Source organism: Pinus tabuliformis, chromosome X (genome assembly GCF_031772625.1).
Source record: "Pinus tabuliformis cultivar Carrire ecotype Pingquan chromosome X, CPIR1, whole genome shotgun sequence".
Classification (NCBI taxonomy): domain Eukaryota; kingdom Viridiplantae; phylum Streptophyta; class Pinopsida; order Pinales; family Pinaceae; genus Pinus; species Pinus tabuliformis.
This window is the reverse complement of record NC_142308.1, coordinates 1,743,105,218-1,743,124,781: the sequence shown is the minus strand read 5'-3', so window position 1 is coordinate 1,743,124,781 and position 19,564 is coordinate 1,743,105,218. Positions and strand designations below refer to the sequence as shown.

Below are 19,564 nucleotides of genomic sequence, written 5' to 3'. Positions count from 1 at the left end.
AGAGGCTTCGGCTGAGATTCAGAGTCTATCCTCCCTTTTTCGACGTTTTAGTGTCCTTCTGGTGCATGCAGTTTCAGTTGTAAAGTCACTGTCTATCCGCCTTCATGGTGTTTCAAAGTCTGTTTGGCTTTCAATGAGATGAAGAATGAGAGTTTGGCGCAATTTCCAAATATGTCACATGTGTATCAAAGTATCATAGGAAAGCCACAATGAGAATAGTTTTTTCAAATGATTTTGCATGAAAAAACAGTCATTGCTTTGATTATGAAGGAATTTGACAAATGTGTAGAAAAGAGGTGGAAATGACAATGGCCATAACAATGCCAGCAGGGATGTAATGGAAAAAAGAGAGTGTGAGGCTAAGGTTAACAATGAGCATGGACACCACTAAAAATAGATGACATAGGCATATATTAACCCATACAGTCCCTAATATTTGTTTCAAACCCTAAGAAGTGAATTTGGAAATAAACATAGGGTTTTACATTTGACACTTGTTTCTCCACTTCAAAACACCATAATCATGTCTAAAATTCACTGAGAAAACATAAAGAACCTACTTGCAAGCAGTTGGAGGCAATTTGGCATGAATCTGGATGAAGGAGCAAAAAATTTTACCCAATGCGTAACGCACACCTGAATGCGTAGCGCCTGTGTATTTTTACACTGGCCAGTGAGGCCCAATGCGTAGCGCCCACCTCAGTGCGTAGCGCATTTTGCAGGAGGCTTTTGGAGGCCTTCCTGGTGTCGAAACTGGGCGCAGGATAGCTCGTTGGAAAGGTCTTTGAGTCTACTTTCCAAAATAACTAGAATTTGTCACTTTGGAGTTCATTTTCCTTGTCAAAAATCAAATCTCCCAAGACTGGTCAAAATGTGCCAAATGAAGCTGCCTCAAGGCAGAGTACTGTTGCAATCAACGTTTGAATGCCTTCATCAACTCAAAATTGAGCTCATGATAGCTCATTGGAAAGATATTTGTGTCTAGTTATCCTTTGACTCACCAAGAAATTTATTTGGCCAACCAAGCTAGGGGAAAACTTGATTTTCCCAAGGTCACTTCAGAGGTGCATCAATTCTCCCAAGGCGATTGTATTTTTGACATTTCTCTAAAACCATGACACTTGTGTAAAAAGTGAGGGAGTTTTTTCTTCCTTGGCATGTTTTGGACAAAAACCTCTCTCAGTTTTCCAAAATTCATCTTTGATTGCTCTAAAACATCTTTTGAGTGAAACTTATCCCGATGTGTGAAACAAGGAATTTTGTGGAAATGAAGCGAAATGAAGGGGATGAGGGGCTTATAAATTCTTGAGAAAATTTTTGGAAGTAGGGAGGGATGTTAGGAAGTAGGGGAAAGTGGAATCTTAGAGATTGAGTGAGGGGAAGGGGTCCAAAATGGCAAAACACAGGCCAAACCTAGAAAATTGCTAGGTTGTAGCAAGAAACTAGGGTTTGTGCGAAAATGAGGAATTTGGGGGATCTCAGTGATGGGAAGTGTTTAATAAGGTACATTAATGATAGGGGAAGGTGTATGAACATCATGATATAAGTTTTTCTGATGATTTGGCCGTCCAAGAGAAATTGCCTTCAAAACACTAGGAGAGGGAAATGACCTTACCTAGGCTCAACTGAAGCATGAACAAGGTGTAAAATGACCCAATGGAACATGACATGATGAGGAAAACCCTATGAATGATGATAGACTCAGCTGAATAGTGACATAGATTGGCATTTGGGCAATTTTGAAAAGAGTGAAAGCAAACCCTAGACCTAATGCCTAGTGACCAAATTTTGCTTGAAGACTCACTGAAATGACAAAATTTGACCTTGACACTCTGAGACCACTTTGTAAGAGCATATTTGATCACTGGAGGAAGGCTGGAAAGACTGACACTAACAGAAGGCATCTTTCAGTTACCACTACGGACACTATGAATTCTTGGTTATGCCCTATGGGTTAACGAATTCCCTTGCTACATTTTAGTCTTGTATGAACCATGTGTTGAACAAGCAACTACGTAGATTTGTGTTGGTATTCTTCGATGACATCCTGATTTACAGTCTGACATGAGAAGAGCATCTGCATCTACAACATTTGGATGAGGTTTTGGGAATTTTAGAGGCGCAACAATTCTGCACTAAAATATCCAAATGTGAGTTTGGTCTGACAAAGATGTTATATCTAGGACACGTGATTGGAGGTCAGGGGGTCAAAGTGCATCATGAGAAGATTGAGGCGATTCTTAATTGGCTTACTCCCAAGAATGTGATAGAGTTGAGGGGCTTCTTAAGTATTCGTACTTATTACATAAGGTTTGTCAAAGGGTACTCACAGCTGGCAACCCTGCTTATCGATCTCACTAAGAAGGGTGCCTTTGTATGGTCAAGGGCAACACAAGAAGTGTTCAAGCAACTTAAAAGATTGATGAGTTCATGCCTGGTTCTAGCCTTTGCCAGACTTCTATCAACCATTTTTGTTGGAGTGTGATTCCTCTAGGGAAGGCATCGAGGCCGTTTTGACTCAAAACCATCACCGAATTGCTTTTGAGAGTAGGAAACTCAAATATTATGAGCGTACATATTCTATCTATGATAAGGAGATGCTGCTAATTATGCATGCATGGGCCAAGTTTCAACGATATTTGGTGGGCAACAAGTTTAAGGTAAAAACAAATCATAATAGTCTTTAGGTACTTCCTGGATTAGAAGGGGTTGAACGAGAGGCAACAAAAATGGGTAAGCAAGATCCAAGCCTATGACTTTGAGGTCAAAGATGTCAAGGCAAGAGCAACACAGTAGCAGATGCCTTATCTAGGAGACCAACTGCTTTTTCTCTCATAGATGTTGCATCAGACTGGAAGTCCCATCTTTTGGTAGAATACTTGAGGAACCAAAAAACTTGTGAGATCCTTGATGGGCAGTCATAGGATGGTTGATACTAGGTTGTCAATGACATTATCTATTATAAAGACCGGATCTCTTTAGTACGAAAGTCCCAACTGAAGGTGAAGATCATGTAGGCAACCCATGATTCTACCTTAGCAGGACACCCAGGGTTTTTTTGGGTTGTGTTATATTCTTTCCACGACTAGCCCACGTAGTTAATGGGGGGGTTAGAGGCGGGGTAGAGCCCCCCTTCGTTGCGCCGATTGTGTAGCCGGGGGGGGGGGGGGGGTTATAGGGGGTTTGAGGCATACCCGTAACCCCACTTTATGGGGTCCGGGGCAGCGCCCTGGAAAATTTTGGTTTTGGACCCTATGTTAGGTTGGGTGGACCCACCTATGGTTTTGTGCATGATTATCGCACATGTTTTTGGACACGATGGTTTTCGGTCCATGGTATTGGATGCTTTGGCATGTATAAATATGTATTATAACATTGAAAGGAACATAATGAAAAATCAAGCTGGTAGACCCGGTTTTGGGATTCAGGGGAAATTTCTGTGTATATGTGTTTTATGTGTTATGCTCTCGCATTGTTTATTTTTCTGTGTTTTAGAATTCGTATGCAGGTAATTCCTGTACGGGGTTAAAACCTACAGGCTTCTGAAGACTTACAGGACTATTGGGGAGAGGTTTATATGGAAGGGCCTAAAGGAGGATGCTATCAGATATGTTCAGGAGTATAGTACTTGCCAGCAGAATACGGTAGGACACATACCCCCAACATGTTTGCTATAACCATTGCCCATTCTAGAGTAGAAACGAGAAAGTGTTTCCATGGATTTTATCATAGGTCTACCCTTGAATCATGGTAAGGATTGTATCTTTGTGGTGGTAGATCGACTGACCAAGTATACTCACTTTTTCGTCATTTCCTCCAAAAGCTTTGCATCACAGACAACAAAATTATTCTTATAGGGAATGTTCTGACTGCATGGTTTTGTTGATTTGGGGTAGCATCGGATGTGCTCTAGCCACAGAAACTGGTGGAGAGGCTAAAGCACATGAGATCTCTAATACCCAGAAATGGTTTGGACAGATTCTAAACAGTTTGGGAGATATTAAAATAGTTAATATTTTTTAATGGAGTCCAAAAGTCACGGATCAAGCCAGACTTAATCTTAGCTATTGATTAGGGACTTAATCTCGACCATTGAATTGTCAACGAGAAAAGTATAAGAGGAGGCTTGAGGGTCACTTGGAGAACACACCGAGTTGATCAAGATTTCAATTTTCTCGGGTAGGGTTTGCTGAGGAAGTCGAAAGAGTGATTAGAGTTGCAGCGGAGGGGTAGTGAATACACAAGCAGAGAGGCAGAGATAGTACTAGGAGGATCAGCGTAGAAGCCAAGAGAGAAGGATGCAGAGCCAGCCAGGGCTCACGCAGAGGTAGCCAGGAGCTGCGCAGTGCCTCAGAGAGCCAACGTGGTTGACGTAGAGGCTCTAAGGGATGACGCAATGCCTCTAGAGGCTAATGTAGGGTGAGCTAGGTGACACTGGACAGACGCTGGGCCAAAAAGGGCTGACGTAGTCCCTAGAGGTTGACGCTGGCGTTTTTGTGGGGCAGATTGGAGCTGGGAGCTATTGGAGTTTTTATCCAGGGTTTCAGCCAGAACATCTATTTCCAACTGAGAGGTACTACTGCCAAGATTATTCTTTGTTGGGTGAGCTGGTTTTGGCACCCAGATTGTATTCTAAAACTACTTAATAATTAAAACCCTCAGATAGCTGCACCGATTTTCCCGATTGGGTTTTTGCGGGGACATTGGTCCAAAAACAACGGTGTCACTTGTGTGCTTGTTTTGTTTCCTTCAGTTGATGATCTGTAATGTGTTGAGCATGTATTTGTATTTATTTTCAGTGTTTACATGGTAAATAACTTGTTAATTAATTAGAACAAGTATGCAGAAATAAATAAGAAAAGTACATGAAGGGTTTCTAACAGTTAGACTTAGAAATTCCAACATGGTATTAGAGGGTGGTTGCAGATCACAGGAGAACTGAGGACATCAGCCGAGCAGAGTAGCAACAGTAGAAAACCGTTGTCTCAAGTGACAGAAGCTGTTCCTAGCGAAGAAGCAGTAAGGAAGGGGTGATGCAGTGCATGCGTCATCAAGTTTGAGCTCGGAAGAGGATTAGCGCAGTGGCAAAGGGAAGCAGACTCGACCTACGCAGTGCTCGATCATCTTTCTCAATCAGGAAGGATTGATGCCCGTAGCCAGGAGGTGCATATTTTGTTGGCGCCAGGATTGTGCAGAGCCTAGAAGCTCTAACCTTCAGTTTGCTGGGGCTTAAGAGGCCGTGGGTAAGTTGCAGAGTGAAGTTGGTGGGGTACTGTAGTCAGAACAGTACCTAACAGGGCAAGGCCAAGGAAGAGGGAGTTGCTACTGAGGATTTCTAGCCAAGAAATCCGGATCAGTGGTGCAGCTGCACTAAGGATCGGAGTGGGGGCATCTCGACATTGGCAGAGGGGTTTCCAGGAGGGAAGCTGCACTAAGGATTGGAGTGGGGGCATCTCGACATTGGCAGAGGGGTTTCCAGGAGGGAAATTGAGGCTCAGAGGGAGTCACACCAAGAACTTCCAGAAGGGAAGTAGAGGAGCAGCGAGATGGCAGTGAACGGGGTAAGAGACCAGGATAGACTGGATGGAGCCTCAAACTTCGTAGTCTGGAAAGCCAGAATCTTATCCGTTCTAGAAAGGAACCGTCTCAAGCACTTCGCCTTGAGGACAATAGTAGTCCTAGTTGACTCGACTGATAATGATAAGTACGAGGGTGCAATGGCGAGGGCCAAGACCATCATCCTTGACGGGGTTAAGGACCATGTAGTACCACACATTGCCGAGAAGAATATGACAAATGAGATGTGGGAGGCCCTAAAGAAGTTGGATCAACATCCTTCCGTGCAAAGGAAGATGCTACTAGAAAATCAGTTGCATAATACCAGGTGCAGAAGGGAGAACAAATCGACACCTTCCTCGATCGATTGAAGGAGATTCGGGATCAACTGACTTCCATAGGGGCCACGCCAGATCAAGAATTGATGCCGAGAATAGCCTTGAACGCAACCTCAAAACACTGGGATGTGTTTGTCCAAAGCATACTGGGCAGGGCGATCCTTCCAGATTGGGAGGAAATGTGGGCGACTCTTCACTAAGAGGAGATCACAAGGCTAAGCAAGGCGGGAAGCAGTGGCAAGGGGATCAGAATCAAGAAGGAGGAAGAGGAGGATGCTGCCCTAGCATTTGAGGGAAAGAAGGAGAAACAAAAGAAGAAGGACCTCTCCAAGGTCAAATGCTACAACTGTGGGGAACTGGGTCACTATGCGAGCCAGTGTCCGAGGAAGAAGGGCAAAGGAGAGGCTTCCGAGACCAAGGCAGTGCCAACAAGAGCGGAGAAGGAAGTGGAGACAGATGATGATTGTGCCATGAGTGCTCACACGCCACTTGAGTGGAAGTGGGGATACATTGAGCTGTAGTTAGATAGACTACAGGCAATGAGGGGTAGGATCCTTGAGGTACCCAACCTCTCGGATTATACTCGGCTACCGGAGCCCTGAAGAGGAGTAGCAGTGCTGGCGGATGTCGGTAGAGATGGAGCGACAGAGGGAGCTATAGGAGCTGTGCAGTGCCTTAGAGAGCTAGCGTGGGTGACACAGAGGCTCTAAGGGCTGACACAGTGCCTCTAGAGGCTGACGTAGGGCGAGCTAGGGTGACGCTGGGCCAGAAAGGGCTGACGCAGTCCCTAGAGGTTGACGCTGGGGTTTTCGTGGGGCAGATTGGAGCTGGGAGCTGTGGGAGTGTTTATCCAGGGTTTTAGCCGGAACATCTGTCTCTCACTGAGAGGTACTACTGCCAAGATTATTCTCTGTTGGGTGAGCCGGTTTTGGCACCTAGATTGTATTTTGAAACTGCTTAATAATTAAAACCCTCAGATAGCTGCAGCGGTTTTCCCGCTTTGTTTTTTTTCGGGGACATTGGTCCAAAAACAATGGTGTCACTTTTGTGCTTGTGGAAGCAGTGAATAAATGGTTGGAAGGGTAATTGCAGAACTATGTCACATGTAACAAAGGGCATGGGTGAAGTGGTTGTATCTAGTATAATCTTGCTACAACACTTTATCATCACATGTCCACAGGAATGTCACTCTTTCGAGCCTTGTACAAATACGAGGCATTATCTTTTACTGATACAACATTTGGAGATAGCTGGGATCCACTGGCTAAGGATTGGATCCTAGAGTGCCAGAATATTCTCAAGGAACTCAAGGATAACCTGCAGACAACCCAAAATCAACAGAAATTATATACAAATCGACAGAGAGTGGAGAGGAGTTTTGAAGTGGGAGATATAATGTATCTTCGTCTGCAACCTTACCAACAATTTACGTTGAAGAAGGGGGTAGAAAAGTTGAAGCCATGATTTTATGGACCTTATCGAATTACCCGAAGAATAGCAGAACTGGCATATGAATTGGAGCTTCCAACGGACAACAGGATACATAACATATTTCATGTCTCTTGCTTGAAGAAGGCTATTGGGCAACATATTATCTCATCACCTGATTTGCCTCAACTGGATGAAGAGGGGCACCTTGCGCTGATTCCAAATGAGGTATTGGAAGTACGAGAAATGAAGCTCAGAAGCAGGACCATCAAGGAATATCTGGTGCGGTGGAAAGATTTACGTTCATAGGATGCCACTTGGGAGGGAGAGCAGATATTGTAGCATCCAACACTTAAATTGCTTAAGGGGAAGGAAAATCAAGCAATTCTGGGCTGGGAGGTCTATAATATCCCCAACCAACTGATTGCTGGGAGATGTCACCCTAGCTGGCCCTTCGTTCCCTGAGGCTAACAACAGGCGGAGTTTTGGAAGAAGGAGACCCTCGATTTATAGTAGTAATTTTTTTAGGGAAGATGTGGTATTTGCTGATGGTATTTGCTCAAGGTATTACGGAAGGAGACCCTCGACTTATAGTAGTAATTTTTTTTAGGGAAGATGTGGTATTTGCTGATGGTATTTGCTCAAGGTATTACGGTCCATGATATTTGACGGTAGATTTTAGAAACTTGGAGAAGGTCCAATGGAGAGCTTTAAAGGAAGGAGGAAGGGAAGGCATTTGATATTGATATTCTCTCTGCATTTGGATTGAGGCTCAGGCGAGTTTCCATATGCGAGGGTCTCAGGTGGGATCCAGTTTCACCCTAGCCCGCAACCCAAATTCAGTGATATGAGATATCACCCTAGCTGGTTCGATTCTTTTCCATCTATTTGGTTTCGTGGAGATGATTTAGCTGGAGCAAAAGGGGTTTTAGGATTAGATCTAGGTTTTTTATACGAGATCAGTACATTCAAGTTCAGAAGGCTGAGATCTAAGTTTTCTAGCAGAGATCGAGCCCTTGTCTTTTCGGTTTCTGTTTGAAGGACGGGTTGTGTTTCCGCAGATTTTTTTTGGGCCATTATCACAGCTATTGTAATGCACTGTCATTACAGTTAATAAATAAAGTTGTGTTCTATTATTTCTCGTGGTGTCTACAATTGTCGTATTTCCATTGATTTATTTGGGCAATGTTGAAATATTATTTTCAACTGCAGGGCCAGTCCTTTGCCATACCCCTGTACTGATGAATCAACTGCCATACCTCTGCATTGATGAATCTGCCATTAAACAGCCGCAACTCCAGTCCTTTCTTGAATCAGCCATTACACAGCGATTTATTATGGAATGGTGGTCACTCACGGAATGATGGTAATTTATTGCTGTGGTTGGTAAATGTAGGTAGGATTTTAATTTAATTTTATTTTAATTCACAGGTATAATCTTGTTTTTATTGAAAAAGAAAAAAAAAAGCTTAGTTTTTGTGAAACATGAAAATGTAATGTGAGACACAGTAGTGTGTTTATCTTTTTTTTCAACAGAGAGAGAGCTCTCTTTGTAATGCACAACAGTGCAGAAGTTTTTTTTTGATGTACGCAGCAGCGTGTATGTATGAATGAAATTTACATACAACAACGTTTTGAACAGAAACAGAGTGTTACAGCAGCGTTTTGAGTAGAAACATAGTGTTACAGCAGCGTTAATTCTGAGCAGAAACAGAGTGTTTTGTAGATGCACAGGAGTGCAGACACAGCAGTGCAAAGTGTAGACACAGCAGTGAAAAACAACGTGTTGATTTTTCAAAGGAGACAGAGTATTTTGTTTTCTGTAATGTACAACAGTACAAACACAGTAATGTAATTTCTATTTACAGCGTGAAGTTTTTTTTAAGTTTTGGACTGTCTTTAAAGTAGTCTTGTAGAAATCCCTCTGTTAGAGGAAGTATTGTAAATGAATACAATTTCCCTTTTGTTGTGCACTGTTGAAATTCAGTTTTCAGAAAATATTTTTTTTGTGTTGCTGAAACACCAGTTTCAGCGTTGCTGCAACACCAAACTGCGTTGCTGAAACACCGTTTCCAGCAAACGATTTTCAGTTTTCTGTGCTAAAACAGAGTGTTAAAACAAAGCATTTTTTTTGTCTGTCTGTTATGGAATTATCATAAATTCCCAACATGGTATCAGAGCTAGTCCAGGCTCTTTGAAGTGTCAAAGAAGCTGAAGGAAGGGTTTATTGCTGTAGCAGCTTCACCAGCAGAGTGAAGACTCAGCCAAGAAAGGATCCAAGTCAAGTATTGAAAGAATGGCCAGCACCAGCGTGGGTATGTTTAATACCCAGCTCCCACAGTTCAATGGAAAGAACTATGACTATTGGGCCATAACCATGAAGGTTGTATTTGCCTCACAAGATTTATGGGAATTTGTTGAATATGGATTTGAAGAGCCAACAAATGAAGAAGAGTTTAATGGATTAACTCAGGCAGAAAAAGAGCTGTTGAAGAGCAATAAGAAGAATGATTCAAAAGCCCTTGTATTCTTATATCAAGTAATGCATGAGAGTGTGTTTCCAAGGATAACAGCAGCCAAGACATCCAGAGAAGCATGGCAAACTCTCAAGACAACCTATCAAGGCATGGAGAGAGTGAAGACAGCAAAACTACAGTTGCTGAGGAAAGATTTTGAGAACCTGTGCATGAAGGAGTCAGACAATATTGACTCATTCTTCACACAAGCAATTGGATTGATCACACAGATGAGGACTCATGGAGAAGTTCTTGAAGAAAGGAGGATTGTGGAGAAAATATTGAGGGTCCTACCCTCAAAGTTTGATGTGATTGTCACCACCATAGAAGAGACAAAGGATTTCTCAAATTTTTCAGTTGATGAACTCCATGCGTTCACTGATAACACATGAACTGAGGTTGAGTAGAAATGAAAACTCATCTCTAGAGCAAGCCTTCAAGACCTAGATGTCCTTTGGAAGAAGAAGAGGTCAAGGCAGAGGAAACAAGAGAGGAAGAGGCAGAAGTCAAAACAGAGGTGGAAGGAACAACCCAACAAATGCTCAAGGAAGAGGCAACAATCCAAATCAAAACCAAGGCCATGGCAGCAACCAACAAAGTGGACAACATCATGCTCAAGGACAAAGGTATGAAAAATCTAATGTCCAATGTTATTATTGTAAAAAATATGGGCACTATGCCAGTGAATGTAGGAAGAAGCAGCATGATATGAACAATAGATCTAATGCAAATATTACTAGAGAAAATATCAGCCAAGATAATGTATTGTTAGCTTGTAATATGGCTGAAACAAACAGTGAAGATATATGGTTTCTAGATTCTGGTTGTAGTAACCATATGACAGGAAACTTAGCCATGTTTTCTGCTTTAGATCAAAGTGTGAAATCACAAGTCACACTTGGGACTGATAGCAAAATCTCTGTTATGGGAAAAGGAGAAGTTAAAATATTTACAAAGAAAGGAGAAAGGAAAACCATAACAGATGTCTATTATGTTCCTGGAATGAGGTGTAACCTCTTGAGTATTGGACAGCTTGTCCATAAGGGGTACAATGTTTTCTTGAGAATGATGTATGCACCATCATGGATAGAGCACCCAGCAAGCGATGCATTGCTAAAGTGAAGATGACAACGAACAAAATGTTCCCTCTCAGAATAAGAGCAGATTTGAAAAATAAAGAAGAAATTGCAGCAGTGACACAAGAGGCTCTCCAAAGCGTACCAAAGGATGAAAATTGGTTGTGGCATTTGAGATTTGGACATCTCAGCTTTGGAGGTCTTAATTTATTAAGTAGAAAAGGAATGGTAAGAGGATTACCATTGATAGAGAAACCGGACAGCCTTTGTGAAGGCTGCATATTGGGGAAACAACACAGAGAAAGTTTTCCAACCGGGAAAAACATAAGGGCAAAGGCACCCTTAGAAATTGTCCACTCAGATTTATGTGGACTGATGCAAGCTCTATCACTTGCAGGCAGCCAATATTTTCTAACATTTATTGATGACTTTACCAGAAAGACTTGGGTTTATTTCCTGAAGAATAAAAGCGAAGTGTTTGAAAAATTTCAAAATTTCAAAGCACTTGTGGAAAATCAGAGTGGGCTGCGCATCAAAGTTTTGAGAACAGACAGAGGAGGTGAGTATATCTCCAAAGAATTCCTGCGGTTTTGCAGAGAAAATGGAATTCACAAGCAATTTACAGCCAGCTATACCCCGCAGCAAAATGGAGTTGCTGAAAGGAAAAACAAAACAATCATGGATATGGCGAGGAGCATGTTGAAGGCAAAGCATTTGCCAAATGATTATTGGGCTGAAGCTGTACATTGTGCAGTATATATTTTGAATAGGTGTCCTACAAAAGCAGTGATGAACAAAGTGCCAGAAGAAGCATTGAATGAGAGAAAGCAAGGAGTCACCCACATGAAAGTTTTTGGTTGTGTGGCTTATGCACACATTCCAGATCAACTAAGGAAGAAATTGGAAAACAAAGGGGAGAAATGTATTTTCATTGGATACAGTGAGGAATTCAAAGCTTACAGGTTGTATATTCCATCCACCAAGAAGTTTTTTGTGAGCAGAGATGTTCAATTTATTGAGGAGGAAGCTTGGGATGGAAGCATAAAGAAAACAGTTAATGTTAAAAACTGTTTGTCTCATGATGATGATGATGAGGAGTTGGTTGAAACACATCCCCAAACAGCAGCGCCAACAACAGAACATCAAGAGACACCCTTGAGAAGAAATGAAAGTGCTTCTCCAAGCACACCACAAGGAGGAAATTCAAGTGCTTCTTCAAGCACTTATACACTAAATGAAAGAGGTAAGAAGTTCAGAAATTTAAATGAAATTTATGAACAAGAAGCAACAAATGAAGGTATGAATTCTTAATTTGCTTTATATTGTCATGTTGAAGACCCTATTCATTTTGAAGATGCAATTAAGGATAGGAAATGGATAGAAGTTATGGATGAAGAGATGAATGCCATAGAAAGAAATAAGACATGGGATTTAGTTAAGTTACCAAAAGGTAAAGAAGTCATTGGAGTTAAATGGGTCTACAAGACCAAGAGTAATGCTGAAGGCAAAATAGAAAGACATAAGGCAAGGCTGGTTGTCAAAGGATACAAACAACAGTATGGGAGAGATTATGATGAAACTTTCGCACCGGTTGCTAGAATGGAAACCGTGAGAGCAGTGCTGTCCATAGCAACACAAAATAAGTGGAAAGCTTACCAAATGGACGTGAATTCAGCATTCCTAAATGGAGTGTTAATGGAAGAGGTTTACATTGAACAACCTCTAGGCTGAGAAGAAAGGTGAAGAGCACAAAGTGTGCAGATTGAAGAAAGCTCTTTATGGGCTGAAGCAAGCGCCAAGAGCATGGTAAAGTAGGATAGATTCCTATCTACTGGAAAATGAATTTGACAAGTGTGAAGGAGAACCCACCCTCTACATCAAAGCAAATGATGGTAAAATACTAATTGTTGTGTTATATGTTGATGATGTTATTTTTACAGGCAATGATGACTATCTTATTGAAAATTTTAAATCAGTCATGAAGGAGGAATTTGAAATGATTGACATGGGTTTGCTGAGATACTTCTTAGGAATAAAAGTAGATCAAAATGAAAATGGAATTTTCATCTCACAAGCAAAATATGTAAATGAAGTGTTGGGCAGATTTAATATGCAAGAGTGCAAGGCAACAATCACTCCCACAGTAATGGGATTAAAACTCAGCAAAGAGGACAGCAGCAAGGATTTTGATCCTAGGTTGTACAAGAGCATAGTTGGCAGCCTCATATATTTGACTGCAACTAGGCCAGACATAATGTATGCTGTTAGTCTAATTTCCAGATTCATGGAGAGACCAAAAAAGCACATTGGCAGGCAGCAAAAAGAATTTTGAGGTATGTTAGAGGTACTAAAAGATTTGGAATTTTATATACTACTTCAGAATGTTCAGATTTAGTTGGATACACAGACAGTGATTGGGTTGGAAGTGTAGATGATCGGAAAAGCACATCCGGTTATGTTTTTCACATGAGTTTAGGAGCCATTTCATGGGCTTCCAAGAAACAACCAATTGTGGCATTGTCCACAGCAGAAGCAGAGTACGTGGCAGCTACAGTAGCAGCATGTCAAGCAGTTTGGATGAGAAGGATGTTAAGGAGTTTAGGCCAAGAACGAGCAAAAGGAACTGTGATTTATTGTGACAACAGTTCTGCTATTGCATTATCCAAAAATTCTGTGTTTCATAAGAGAACGAAACACATTGACACAAGGTTTCATTATATCAGAGAGTTGGTAAATAATGGAGAAATTGTCTTAGTACATTGCAAAACTCAAGAGCAGGTTGCAGACATTCTAACCAAGCCTTTGGGACAGAAAAGTTTTGAGTTTTTGAGGAAATGTCTGGGTATGACTGATAACCTAGCAGTTGAAACGAAAGGGGAGTGTTGAAATATTATTTTCAACTGCAGGGCCAGTCCTTTGCCATACCCCTGTACTGATGAATCAATTGCCATACCTCTGCATTGATGAATCTGCCATTAAACAGCCGCAGCTCCAGTCCTTTCTTGAATCAGCCATTACACAACGATTTATTACGGAATAGTGGTCACTCATGGAATGATGGTAATTTATTGCTGTGGTTGGTAAATGTAGGTAGGATTTTAATTTTATTTTATTTTAATTCACAGGTATAGTCTTGTTTTTATTGAAAAAGAAAAAAAAAAGCTTAGTTTTTGTGAAACATGAAAATGTAATGTGAGACACAGTAGTGTGTTTTATCTTTTTTTTTAACAGAGACAAAGCTCTCTTTGTAATGCACAGCAGTGCAGAAGTTTTTTTTTTGATGTACGCAACAACGTGTATATATGAATGAAATTTACATACAACAGCGTTTTGAGCAGAAACAGAGTGTTATAACAGCGTTTTGAGCAGAAACAGAGTGTTATAGTAGCGTTTTGAGCAGAAACAGTGTTACAGCAGTGTTAATTCTGAGTAAAAACAGAGTGTTTTGTAGATGCACAAGAGTGCAAACACAGCAGTGCAAAGTGCAGACACCAACGTGTTGATTTTTCAAAGGAAACATAGTATTTTGTTTTCTGTAATGTACAACAGTAATGTAATTTCTATTTGTAGCGTGAAGTTTTTTTTAAGTTTTTGAACTGTCTTTAAAGTAGTCTTGTAGAAATTCCTATGTTAGAGGAAGTATTGTAAATGAATACAATTTCCCTTTTGTTGTGCACTGTTGAAATTCAGTTTTCAGAAAATATTTTTTTGTGTTGCTGAAACACGAGTTTCAGCGTTGGTGCAACACCAAACTGCGTTGCTGAAACACCGTTTCCAACAAACGATTTTCAGTTTTCTGTGTTAAAATAGAGCATTTTTTTTGTCAGTCTGTTATGGAATTATCATAAATTCCCAACCGGCAATAGTTATTGGTTATATTTTGTTGTTTACAGTATATTCTCGCATTTTCTACTATTGTAATATTTGTGCGAGGGTTTAAATTTTAATTACCATAAATTTCCTAGCCGGAATATTACAGAACACGGCTTGAAGTTATGAAACAAAATGGGCAAAGTTCAGTTCATCCAATGCAAAGTGTCAAATCTGAAATCATATGACAAAATATGATAATACATAATAAATCTAACAACTCAGAAATGAGTGCCAACAGAGGGCACTTTTGCCCCTTCCATCGTCTCATTGGTTTGCTCCAATCACATTAATTCATTCTCTGAAAATAATGGCTCAGCATTTCACTGTTAGATTGTGTCAGCATCATCAATGTCAACGGTGGTGATATCAATGCTACCTGAATTTTGAAACCAGTTACGAATTGAGTTTGAACTGTCAAACCTAGCTGAGTTTTTCTGGCTGGTTCTGGACCAAATCAACTCTTAGGCATCTAGTCTAGTCAGACACATGATTACTAGTCAAGTTGACCCAGTCTTAGCTATCTTAACTATCTTAGGGATGAAGGGTAGACTGGTTGGAGGAGGCCAGCCTGGGGATGGGCGCTTTCTGGTGTGTGTGAGACTGTGTGCTGAATACCCATGGCTGTGATTAGATTGTCAAGTGGTTTATTGCTATTAAGCAGAGGTAGGAATATAGTTTTCTATGCAGTCCCTTTTTAATGCCCCTATATTTATTATTTGCAGATCGATAATCTGTTGACGTCTGTTGATGATATGATAAAGAATATCTGTTATTTATCAAATCAATAACTAATGAATGACTGTAGAAAGAGCATATTAGTTGTGAATAAAGAATATTTGTTGTTTATGGATTCAGTAACTAACGAATGGGAGTTGTCTATAATGCGATTTTTTGGAGATTCCGGTGACGGAATCCGGCCGAAGAAATTGAGGTTAAATCTTGATTTGTTGCAGTTAAAATGGTTTTTTAACTGCATATTTGGATTCAGCACCCTGAAAAACCCCTGGGACGTTTTCATCGTGCAGAAACTAGCTATCAAACTTGCGATTCCAATAAATTCCTGCCGAATTTCGACTGGAAAAACCAACCAGAAAAGCTTTCAAAAAATCGCGACAACTACCTAAAGAATGGCTGTAGAAAGAGCGGATTACTTATAAATAATATTCCGGGACATCTAATTATGGATGACATGTAATGATTAATCTTATGACTCCAGATGTCACATCTTTACACACTTTTCCATGGCAACTGAAATATAGTTGATTCACAAAGTGGTTCTTTTACACAATGTTATAATTTGAAATCGTGAGCTGACCTCAAAATGAATGTGAGGACAATCATTGTGCAATTCAGTTTTTAACACATCCAGATGGAATGTGGTGGAATATCACGAGGAAAATGGCAAAGATGCCCAGGTTAAGACTAAGATATTTAATTTAGTATCTGACCAACATGACAGCTTTCTGGGGCATAGCCACAATGAATGATGTTTCAAATCAGGTAACAGGGTTCATATTGCCAATGTAGTGCAGTTTGTCTCTAACCATGCTATTCTTATACTGGAGACCATTCTATTTGAGATATGTTCAACCCTGGGCATACCTTGGAGTTGGTGTGCAGCATTCAGATAATATAAAATGATTAAATTTCTACATTTTCGTGGTGCAATTAGCAATATGTTGTTTCAGAAATATAGTTATGTATCAAGATGGATGAGGGATATTGACAAATGCTAAGCTATCTCAAGGTTCTAAATTGAGGTGATGGTTTCTCTGCACAATAATGTTTTAAGTCAGGGTTCCATCTTGTGGAAGAAATTTCTTAGAATTGGATACTTGTTACTTGGACCTTTTAGTCACTGGAAAATGTGCATTATTGTTAACCGATTACAGTCACCATTAGAGGTTAGCGATGGTCCTCTTTGTCTGAAATTGGGTTAAGGACAAAAGATGTTGGGCACTCCCTATAGAATCCAGGTAACTGTTAGTAATGGCAGACTCTCTTAATAAAACATAGCCATGCTGTTCTAGAATTTAAGCAAGCTTATGCTTCTGAATGTGTTAAACTTTTAAAGTGATGATTAATTTGCCAAGGATAAGCCTGTTAGGACTGGGGTTTAGGAATGGGGATTTGTTTCATCTGTAACCAGGAAAATGTGCAGGTTTCAATTCCAGTTTGTTGCTAATTTAGTTGCTCATTGGGTGTTTCCTGTTTGTTTGGTTTGCGACTTTGCATAAGTGTTTTGTACAGTGAACTTTCTAATCATTTCTTGGTAATGCTGCAGACAAAGCGTACTAAGAAGGCTGGTATTGTTGGCAAATATGGTAACTATATTCGCCTATTGCACATTTTGGGATGGTTAATGTATAAATGAAAGGTCATCGTTCATGATATGTGCATTGAAAGGTCATCAACCATGACATCTGGATGTTTGTTGCACTTTCTTGTAGGCACCAGGTATGGTACCAGTTTAAGAAAACAGATTAAAAAAATGGAAGTGAGCCAGCATTTCAAGTTTTTTTTGTGAATTCTGTGGCAAGGTTACACCAATTCTAAGTGTTTTTGTGAATTCTGTTTGTGTTAAGGTACCAATAATTGATAATCGTTCTTGTGATTTTTTCCTTACTATATTTGTTCAGTATTGTCCCTTTAGTATTGGATGCTTAAATTTATAATGATTTGGGAATGTATGAAACAAGTTTTCAAAAAAATTGAAAACACTGACGTGAAATTAATATTTATTTGGCAATAATCAGCATAGATCTATTTAGGTACGGATCTAAGATGAGCCGAGAGAGATCAAATTTTTTCAAGCGCAAACTTCTTTAGAGTGAAAAATACAATGTCTTATTTTTTGAATGCTAAATAGGATATATATAAGACTAACCATAAAAACTTGATTTGTTCATGATATGTAGGCGATTTTTAGAAAATGATCTATAATATATACATAATTGACATTAAAATTTTAAATAACATGTACATCAAAACATTTTATCATGCAAATTAAAATGTTTTTAATTATTAATATATTATTAATATATTTTTAAGTATACGTCAATGTTAATTTGTATTAAAATATTTTATTGATAACCCACATCGAATATTTTTATATATACAATATTAATATATTGTATTTTAACAATTTTTTTTTCTATATATAGATATATATGAAGTTGATATTAACATAAATTAGGTAAAACTTAACATAGATCTTTCAAATAGTTTATTTAAATCTCTTGTTGAACTATTTTGACAAATATAAGATTTGAACATACTCACTTTTTTTTACTTCTAATTGCTTTACAGCATATTCATTTTTTTATTATAGCTGACACTTTTTCTATTTATAACATAATTTTTATTTTTTATTTTTATTTGAGAGGGGGGTTGACAGACGACAAACTGACACCGTCCCTTCATACTGGACTGTAGAATGAGTCTCTCGGCTCAATAAAAATTCTCTTAAAACCTGACCCTTATTTGTAATATTAAGTTTCCTATACAATAATAAACTCTGCTTCACAACCATAAAATTTCTCAAACCCTCGGCATAATAAGATCTTTCTTAAACCCTTGGCAATATTAAGATCTCTCTATCCAAACCCATAAAATTTCTCAAACCCTAGGCAATAATAAGATCTTTCTTAAACCCTTGGCAATATTAAGATCTCTCTATCCAAACTCTTCTGGCAACAATGAAATTTCTCTACAACCAAAACATATTGATAATTTTGGAATTTATAATTAGTTCCCGCCTTCATTGGGTGTTCATTTGGTTATTGTTTGTTCAAACTTTTTCTAAATGATATGCACGTTTATTATAAATATATTGTACAGTTTGCAGTGAAGAGAAAAATTCATTGGGTGTTCATTTGGTTATTGTTTGTTCAAACTTTTTGTAAATGATATGCACGTTTATTATAAATATATTGTACAGTTTGCAGTGAAGAGAAAGGCAGTTGGGATTTGGGGATGCAAGGATTGTGGAAAGGTGAAGGCAGGTGGTGACTATACATTGAAGTGAGTATGTGTTTTGTATCGGGCTTCTTTCATTATTGTCATTTAGTATCTCATAAGTATAAGTATGCCATATTGAGTTTCTTAATGTTTCTCATGTACTGTTTCTTGTTTCAGCACTCCAAGTGCTGTAACAGTGCGCAGCACTATTCGGAGGTTGAGGGAACAGACAGAAGGATGATCTTTTGTAGTTATATTTTCGGCAAGTGATTTTGAACTCTTGTGAGTTGAAGTAGGAAGTCGAAAAACCAATTTTTATGTTAAATTATTATTGTGATGTCTTGTACTTTCAAGATAAAATATAAATCTTTTACACCCATAAATTTGTCTGATTTCTTTTTGTTATGTTGATAATCAGATCTTGAGAGGTGTTGAATGTGCTTTATTTTTATTTGCAAAACGGTTGGATGAAATTGAAATCGAAATCTTCTGTAACATGGCGGGGAAAATCCTTGTCATTTTCCAGATTGTTATATTCATTTTTATGCAGGTTCTTCAATAAGGTTGGCAATATTAGCTCGATTATCATTTCTTTGGAAAGTTTCTTCGATATCCACTAGATTCCTGTTTAGACATGACGAGTTAAGTGCTTTAGTGTGCATATTATTGATTTTCGGCTAGTTTGGCTTGTGATAGACAATATTTCCCTTTTTCTGGTGTATTATCTTCACTAAATATCATGTTACTAAGAATGAAGTGCCTGGAGTAAAGTCAAAACTATTGTTTTAGTTTGTTGTTTTATATAAGATAACGTCAT

The 19,564-nt window shown here is 39.2% G+C and overlaps 1 pseudogene; it reads left to right on the top strand.

Annotated features, from left to right (window-relative positions):
• Positions 1–17,062: 17,062 nt before the first annotated feature.
• Positions 17,063–18,988, top strand: LOC149146761 (large ribosomal subunit protein eL43-like; annotated as a pseudogene).
• The last annotated feature ends 576 nt before the right edge of the window (positions 18,989–19,564 follow it).